The 9,180-nt window shown below is 40.3% G+C and overlaps 1 pseudogene; it reads left to right on the top strand.

The window, feature by feature from the left end:
- Positions 1–201: 201 nt before the first annotated feature.
- Positions 202–576, top strand: LOC114054361 (annotated as a pseudogene).
- Positions 577–9,180: the final 8,604 nt, after the last annotated feature.

Raw genomic sequence — 9,180 nt, 5'->3', positions numbered from 1 at the left:
GTCAAGGATACCTCCTAGGTTGTTAGTCTAGGGGACTGGGAGGAAGGTGTTGCCCTCTACAATAATAGGAAAGTTGGGGGGGGTAAGATAATGAGTTCTGTTTTGGACACACTGAGTTCAAGATGTCTAATGGACATCCAGTTTGAGGTCTGGAAGAGTTGGACCTTCTGCTGTGGCTGCCATTGGGCCTACAGTAGTGCCGTAGCCATGGTCATCTGATTCCCCATGGCCGTAGGCCTCAACAAGGGCCACAAAGTTACCAAAAACGTTTCAAAGCTGCGACACTGCCGCCGCCTTGGGTGCTTGACCAAACACACCAAGTTTGTGAGAGATATGATCCGGAAAGTGTGTGAATTTGCCCCTTATGAAAGGCGGGCCATGGAATTGTTAAAGGTCTCCAAGGATAAACGACTTCTTAAGTTCATCAAGAAAAGGGTGGGAACTCACACTGGGGCCACAAGGAAGAGAGAGGAGCTCAGCAACATCCTAGCTGCCATGAGGAAGGCTGCTGCCAAGAAGGACTAAGCTGGACCCTGCCAACCTTCCCCACTTACCCAATAAAGATTTGACAAATAAGCTTGTGTTATGGACCCGAAAAAAAAAGATTTAGAGATGTGACATTGGAGATCAGCAGACAGTTTGAGGCAGGATAGGGAGTCTTGAGAATCATCAGCATGGAAATAGTAATTAAATATGTGGGAGCTGATGAGATAACCAAGTGAGGTAGTCTAGAGGGAGAAGAGAAGAGGGCCCAGAATAGAACCTGAAGGACATCTATAGTTAGAGGTTGTGATCTGGAAGAAGATGCAGCAAAGGAAACAGAGATGGAGTTGTCAGATAGGTAGAAGGAGAACCAGAAGAGAGGGGAATCCTGAAAAACCTAGACAGAAGAGAGTATCAAGGAGAAGAGAGTGATCCATGGTGTTAGGGGTTGCAGACAGGTCAAGGAGAATGAGGATTGAGAAAAGGCAACTAAGAGATAACTTTGTTTGTTTTTGTTTTTAGGCAATTGGGGTTAAGTGACTTGCCCAGGGTCACACAGCTAGTAAGTGTCAAGTGTGTGGTCTGAGGCTGGATTTGAACTCAGGTCCTCCTGACTTCAGGGCCAGTGCTCTATCCACTGCACCACCTAGCTGCCCCAGAGATCATTATAACTTTGGAGAGAGCAGTTTTTCTTGGAATGATAAGGTCAGAAGCCAGATTGGAAGGGGTTAAGAAGAGAGTGAGAGGAGAGAAAGTGGAGAAGTGGAGAAATGGAGAATCCAGCCTTGACCCAGCTGAACAGTGAATCAACCTGGCAGCTGAGACACCATGTCCTACAAGCAAAGGAGCAACTTATCCATTGGCTGTGATAACACCAGAATTGACCTTTGGGGGGGGGTGGAGTTCTTGCTACCACTTTAAATGGAACCAAGATGTGTAGAGGGGAGAGTGTGCTCCAACTTTAGATGTTGTATATCACTTCTTGTTATACTTTCTCAATAAATATCCTTTTGTAAATAGCAAATTGATGTTAATTAGCTCATTGATATTTGGGATATGTTTACTGGTTGATCAATCCTGGGGAAACATACTGAATGAGGCTTGTGAATGATAGTGTTAGGACCTTAAATCCCTCAGGGTAACCCTGAAGGGAGATGTATCGAGCCAAGATCTGGAACCCTGACGTGCTAGTCATAGTATGAGTTGGAAAAGTGAGCCTAGAGCTTGGACTACACAAAAATTTGTAGTGGACCAAGTGAGGACAATTTCATGACTTTCTCTAGCTATATTCCATAGCATTTGAGGAAGAATGGAGGAGGTGGATGGTAGGAGTTGAAGACTTTGATCCAATTACTGCAATGCTTCTTCCCCAGCCCCAGGAAGTAAAAGAGCACTGGCTCTGATATCAGAGGCCCTGAGTTCAAATGCTACCACTTTTGCCCATCACCTGTGTGACCCTGGGCAAATCACTTAATCTCCCCGGAACTCTTTAAGGGACTGCATCAGATGACTTCTGAGATCCTGTCCAGGTTAGGCAGCTATGATTATTTGAATCCATTTAATGAGATGTGTCTACAAGTGGGGTTGGCTGCCTGGGGAGGTAGTGAATTTTCTATCACCGGAAAAGCTAAAGCTAAAGCTTGGTGACCATTGGTTGGGAATCACAGGCTAGGAGCTGGAAAGGACAATGAATGTCATCTAATCCAAACCCCTTGTTTTACAAATGAAGAAATTGACATCAAAGGAAAGGGACTTACCCAAGGTCACACAGGTAGTTTCAAAACAAAGACTTTAATCCAGGTCCTTGGACTCCAAATCCAGCCCTCTTTCTACATCTGCCCTTAGAAAATCTAGCACAGTCCTATTTCCCACAATATAGATGCCTTCAAAGCCAGGTCAGCAGTGAGTCACTGCTGATTTTCTTGGGGTCACTTACCCCAATAATAGGCAGCCCCTCTCTCAAGGCCTAGAAACATCATGTCTAACTGCAACCCATCCCCCTTGCTGCAGAGTGCAAAAAGAACCTTTGTGCTGAACAAAATTGGCTTCTTGCCTCAAGGATCAGGATGACTCAGGGGACAGGACAATTGAAAGATATAAAATCAGTCTGAAAGATCTCTTTTTAAGTCATGAGTAGGAAAAGACAGAAGCTGGTTACTGTTCCTCTTAGGTAGCTGGTTTCCTCTTCTTAGCCCATCATTCTATCATTTCTCCTAGCCCATCACCCCAAGCTCTTAGCTGCCTCATCTCATTAGCCCCATTTCACTTTCCAAGGCTCCAGAAACTGGGGAGCAGAGTGATTCAGCAGAAGGAAGGAAGACTAGAGTTGTCTGAAAAGAGAAGTGGCAAGCAATGTGTCAGGCTTGGGCACAATTCCACATAAAAGGAAAATTCTCAGCATAAAGGGGCAGGGGACAAAGAAACTTCTTCACCATCCAGCAGAGTAAAAGCCAGAGGCACTTATCCCCAGAACTACAGGAAGAAAGCAGAAAGAGGCATCATGAGGAGCTCTCAGCACCTACTCTATTCTTGCATAAATGATAGAGGAGGAAGAGGCTAGAGTCACAACATCAGAAGATATAAGTGCTGGGCTAGGGATCATCTAGCTCACTCACCTTCTTTTACAGGGGAGGAAATGAAGGCCCAGAGATGAAGGCAGCATCACTCAGTGTGTTCATGGTAGAGCCTTAACTAGAACCCAGGGCTCCTGCCTGCTATTCCAGCATGCTTTCTCCTTCCCTGGAGGCTTCTGATCACCTGCTGATATAATTGGCACACAGTGCAGCTCTCCTCACATCCTTTGGGATTTCATTGGCTCTCAGATTTAGAAGACCCCCTTAGAGGTCAACCTGAAGCATGAAGGCTCTCACAACATCATTAACTGCTGGTCATCCAGCCTCCAGTTGAAGACCCTCAGAGAGCAGGACTCATGAGATAGACCATTCCACTTTGTTAGCAACAATTTCTTTCTAGTGAGGCAAATTCAACATTGTCCAAATTACACTTTCAGAATTTTCCATTTCTCTTGGGTTGACTTCCTATGGTTCAGGCTGTGGCATCCTATATACATACACACACACACACACACACACATACATATATGTATATATACACATACACATATACACACATATATATGTATGTATGTATGTATACACACATATACATACACATATGTATGTATGTATGTATGTATATATCCCATATTTCCTGTATATATCCTATGTATATTTTCCTTGAACTCTTGGAAATTCATTTTCCTGAGGTCAAGTGTGAATTTCACACTCTTCCCAGAATCCCCCCTCTTCTTACAAACTGTAAAATGAGATGATCCAATACTAATGCAAAGGTAAAGCACCTCAGACCTCTGACTAAAGCAGTGACCAATTATAAGACAAAAATCTAAGGCTGAAACACACCTCCCACCTCTTAGCATTGATAGATTAGAGCAAGGATTGGCAAACCATAGCACATGGGCCAAATCTGGCCTACAAGACCTGCACTCAGAATGATTTTTATATTTTAAAATAAAGTTTTATCGCATTTAAAAAGGTAAAAATCTTAGCTCACAAGCTGTACAAAACCAGGCAGTGAGCCAGATTTTGCCCTCAAGTCATAGTTTACAGACTCCTGCACAAGAGACACAAAATCAGATATGCCTTCTCCAACAATATTTTTATGTTTTGCTTGGACCTTTATTTGGGGAGAGAGAGAGACAGTTCATGTGTAGTGATAAACATGAACTCACTCTCTCGTATGGCCAGTTAAGTTTCCCCCTGAGAATTCTAGGGGTCTTCCTAAGGAGGTCAAGGTGATTCTTTTCTAATGCTATCATCTCAATGATACTGTATTCTCCCTATTATCAATCAACAGTGATTGGAGCCCCAGTGTCCTTTCGATGAGCTTGAATTAGCTTGGAACAATGAATTAATTTACCCGAGGGATTTTGCTTAGAAGATACAGCAAGAATAGAAAAAAGTATTAACCTTTCCTCCAACAAACATATGGGGCACACTCCTCCTAGATCACCTCAATCCCTAGAGAGAATGGGTTTTTCTCTTCTGAAAGTGACATAGACAATGGCTAAGTCTCTCTTTCTTGTAGAAGTCAACACTCCAGATACAGAGTCAATCCCCTACTGGTGTTGAGTTCCAGTCACCCCTTGAAGCTGTGTTGGTGAACTACAAATGCTGGCCTTCAATCTTCCCTCTGTACCTCTAGCAGTTTACTCTGCTGAGTCTCCCAAGCTTGCTAGTTTGCAACTGAGTCCTATATGCCACCAAGAGCTGGACAGAATAGATACAACTAACAGCAGCAACAACAAGGCCATGCACTCACAGGCTACATGATGTTGGCGCTGACAGAGAGGCCTCTCTCCCTGCAGGGAGGCTTATAGCAGTCCTTGCACTCACTGACCAAGGCAACCTGGCAGGAAAGAGAAAATGCCTTGGTCAGTGAGTACCTTTTAAATGCATCCTCATGTTTGACTCACAAGCTGATTGAAAGATTCCTTCTCTTTTCTGCCATTGTAAGCAAGCTAGAAATATCAACTGCACATGCTCCAAAGCCCATGTAGCAATTGCATCAGCAGAATTTGTCATTCCTTCTCTGCCTGGAAAGAGATTGGGGACTGTCACAATCTTTGAACCAGAAGGTCATACCTGTGGGTTCTTCAAAGGACAATATCTGCAAGAGCTATATTAAAAAGAAGGAAAGAGGACTTCAGAAGCTGAGCAGCAGAAATGGAGAGATAGCATTCGTAGAGCCACCTTAACTCAATGAGTTAATGAGTTGAACCATCAAAAGTTGGTGGCTGGAGGGGCAACAGGTAAAAGGAGAAACTGACAGGAGGGCCCAAGTTATGGGTTGCACTCACCTCTTGAAAAACTAAGGGAAATTCCAAAAAAAGATCTTCTTTCCCTAAATTTCCCTCCCCATGGCTATCCAGTAATAGATACTGTAATATACTGCTTGCTTTTTTTCCCCAACTCCTGATTTTGACCTAAAACTAAAAGAAGCCAGGGATCGGCTAGAGATGAACATAAATTTAAATTAGGGCAGAGAGCCAAACCTCTGCTGAATGTTAGGAATTTTCTGAATCAAAAGCCATGAACTATTGTGACCATACTACTAACTTATTTTTAATCAGGTATAAACTCCATAAAACAGCAAAGACCGCATAAATGGTGAAGGGCATAATGTTGCCAATAGGTTTAAAAGGAGCTAATTATCATAACAGGATGTGACTGATTAAACTTCCCAGAGAGAAAAAGGGGTTGAGGAGGTGGTCGCTGAAAAAAAAAATTACACCCTTAATCACCCCCTCAGGTTTGGGGGAAAGAGATATAGCAATGTTCAATAGACAGTGATGTGTGACTGGCACTTGGTGGAGAGACTAGGGCTGGATCTAGAGATCTGGGAGCCATCTGTATAGTTAATTAAACCCATGGGGGCTGATAAGTAACCAGGAGAGACAATTGTAGAGAGACTACATAGATATTGTTACTATACCTTAAGAAGAGGATCTGAGAAGACTACTTTAACTGTCATTTCAGAGGGACTGTAATAGCTAAGGAGTAACTGTGAGAGGACAGAGAAAGTATGGAGAGATTTTTTTTTTGTTGGGAGAGCTGCTTTTAACTCTCACCTTATGAAATAAAATTGTAAAGAGAATTCTTGAAAACTTGGGCTGCTCTTCTGTAGCCAAATGGTGGTGCCAAGACAAACCCAGTAACTATATGAACACAATTACAAAACACTTTTCACACAAATAAAGTCAGATGTAAAAAATTGGGAAAATATTAATTGCCCATGAATAGGATGAGCCAATATAATAAAAATGACAATTCTACTTAAATTAATTTACTTATTCAGTGCCATACCAATCAAACTACCAAAAATTATTTTATAGAGCTAGAAAAAACAATAACAAAATTCATCTGGATGAATAAAAGGTCAAGAATGTCAAGGGAATCAATTAAAAAATCATGAAGGAAGGTGGCTTAGCTGTACCACAAATCTCACATTGTATTATAAAGTGGTAATCATCAAAACAATCTGGTACTGGCTAAGAAAAAGAGTGGTGGATCAGTGAAATAGATTAGTTACACAATACATAGTAGTAAATGACCACAGTAATCAAGTGTTTGATAAACCCAAAGATCTAAGCTTTGGGGACAAGAGCTCACTATTTGACAGAACTGCTGGGAAAACTGAAGAAAAAAACCAAGTTTGATAGAAACTAGGCATAGGCCAACATTTCACACCATATACCAAGATCAGTTCAAATTGGGTACATGATTTAGACATAAAGGGTGATACCTTAAGCAAATAAGGAGAGCAAGGTATAATTTACCTGTCAGATCTATGGAGAAGGGAAGAATTTATGACCAAACAAGATATAGAAAGCATTATGAGATGTAAAAAGGATTTTTATTATATTAAATTTAAAAATTTTTGAAAAAACAAAACTAATTCAGCCAAGATTAGAAAGAAAGCAGAAAGCTGGGTAAAAAAAATTTTAATAGCAAGTGTCTCTGATAAAGACCTCATTTCTCAAGTATATAGAGAACTGAGTCAAATTTATAAGAATAAAAATCATTCCCTAATTGATAAATGGTCAAAGGATTTGAAGAGGCAGTTTTCACATGAAGAAATCAAAGCTATCTATAGTTATATGAAAAATTGGTCTAAATCACTATTGATTTGAGAAATGCAAATTGAAACAACTCTGAGGTACCACCTCATACCTATCAGATTGGCTAATATGACAGAAAAGGGAAATGATAAATGTTGGAGAGGATGTGGGAAAATTGAGACACTAATGCATTGTTGGTGGAGTTGGGAATTGATTCCACCATTCTGGAGAGCAATTTAGAACTATGCCCAAAGGGCTTTAAAACTATGCATACCCTTTTACCCAGAAATACCACTACCAGGTCTATATCTCAAAGAGATAAAAAAGAAAAGGACCTGTGTGCACAAAGAGATTTATAGCAGCTCTTTTTGTGGTAGCAAAGAATTGGAAATTAATGGGATGTCTGTCAATTGGTGAATGCCTGAATAAGTTGTGGTGTATGATTGTAAAAGAATACTATTGTGCTGTTAGAAATGACAGACAGCATGATTTCAGAAAAACCTGGACTTGCATGAACTGATGCTGAGTGAAGTGAGCAGAACCAGGAGAACATTGCACACAGCAACAGCATTGTTGTACAATGACTAACTGTGAATCTTAGCTATTCTCAGCAATGCAATGAACAAAGGCAACTCTGAAGGAGTTATAAAAAATACTATCCACCTCCAGAGAAAGAAATGATGGAGTCTGAATGCAGACCAAGGAATACTATTTTTCGATTTCTTTGTCTTTTTCATGTTTTTTTTTTTTTGGTCTGTGTTTTCTTTTACAACATGACTAATATGGAAATATGTTTTTAATGATTGCACATGTATAACCTACGTAAAATCGCTTACTGTCTCAAGGAGGGAGGAGAAGAGGAAGAGAGAGAGAGAATTTGGAATTCAAAATTTTAAAAAAAGAGTGTTAAAATTATTTTTACACACAATCGGAAAAAAATAAAATATTTTTTAAAAGTAGATGAGGAAAAGTCAGAAGTCATGATCATAGTGAAAGTTGTATTGATGATTAAACATTGGTTATAATCTTCCTCACAGCTGATGTATGGTAAATAATCAATTATAAATTTCTTTTACTGTTTGTAATACTATTAACACATTGTATGGTTTGTAAGCTTGATGTTTATTTAAGCCTAGGACATTAGGATATTTGATACAAAGAGGGATGAGCAAATGCTTATGGCGGGGGGAAAGGTTTCTCTAGTTTATTAAATGGCAAATATATATTAAACTGTGGTGAGAGCTCAAAGCCAATTTATTAATTGGTGAGAAATGTGATTATTTAAATAAACAATGAGGAAATATTAGAAAGCACCTCCTGATTACCTTAGAATTCAGGATGAGAATGAATAAGGGAAATTGCCTGGTAACATAAAGCAAAAGAGGTGAGCAACCCCCTAGTATACACAGAAGTATAGGTGACCCAAATCCATGCTATAAATATAATGGAATATTATTATGCCATCAAAAATGACAAATGTAAAAAAATTAGGGAAGCATAAGAAGACATAATGAAATGATGTAGTGTAAAGAAAACAAAACCAGAACAATACATACAATGATAACAACGTCAACCAGAATGGCATTTAAAGACATCAGATTTGGATCATATTAAATGTCTAATCTTGGTTACAGAGAACTCATGATAAACTACGTTCTTACTCTCAGTAGAGAGGTGATAGAGCGTGGGTACAAACTGTTTCATACCCTGTCAGCTGGAGATACTGTATTGGTGTGTTTTGTACCACTGAAATTGCTCTCTCCAAAGTTACCAATGATCTCTTCGTTGCCAAATCCAATGGCCCTTTCTCCATCTTCATTCTCCTTGACTTCTATGTAGCTTTTGATACAGTTGATCACTCTATCTTCTTTGATACTCTCTTCTCTCTAGGTCTTGGGGACACCCCTCTCTCATGGTTCTCCTCCCGCCTCTCTGATCACTCCTTCTCTGTCTCTTTTGCTGGCTCCTCCTCCAGATCATGCCTTCTGACTGCAGGTGTCCCTTAGGGTTCTGTCCTGGGCCCTCTTCTCTTCTCTTTCTATACTTCACTTGGTGATTTC

The sequence above is a fragment of the Vombatus ursinus genome, unplaced genomic scaffold (genome assembly GCF_900497805.2).
Source record: "Vombatus ursinus unplaced genomic scaffold, bare-nosed wombat genome assembly UNPS02004276.1, whole genome shotgun sequence".
In the NCBI taxonomy this organism is placed as follows: domain Eukaryota; kingdom Metazoa; phylum Chordata; class Mammalia; order Diprotodontia; family Vombatidae; genus Vombatus; species Vombatus ursinus.
This window is presented reverse-complemented; position numbering and strand designations above follow the sequence as displayed.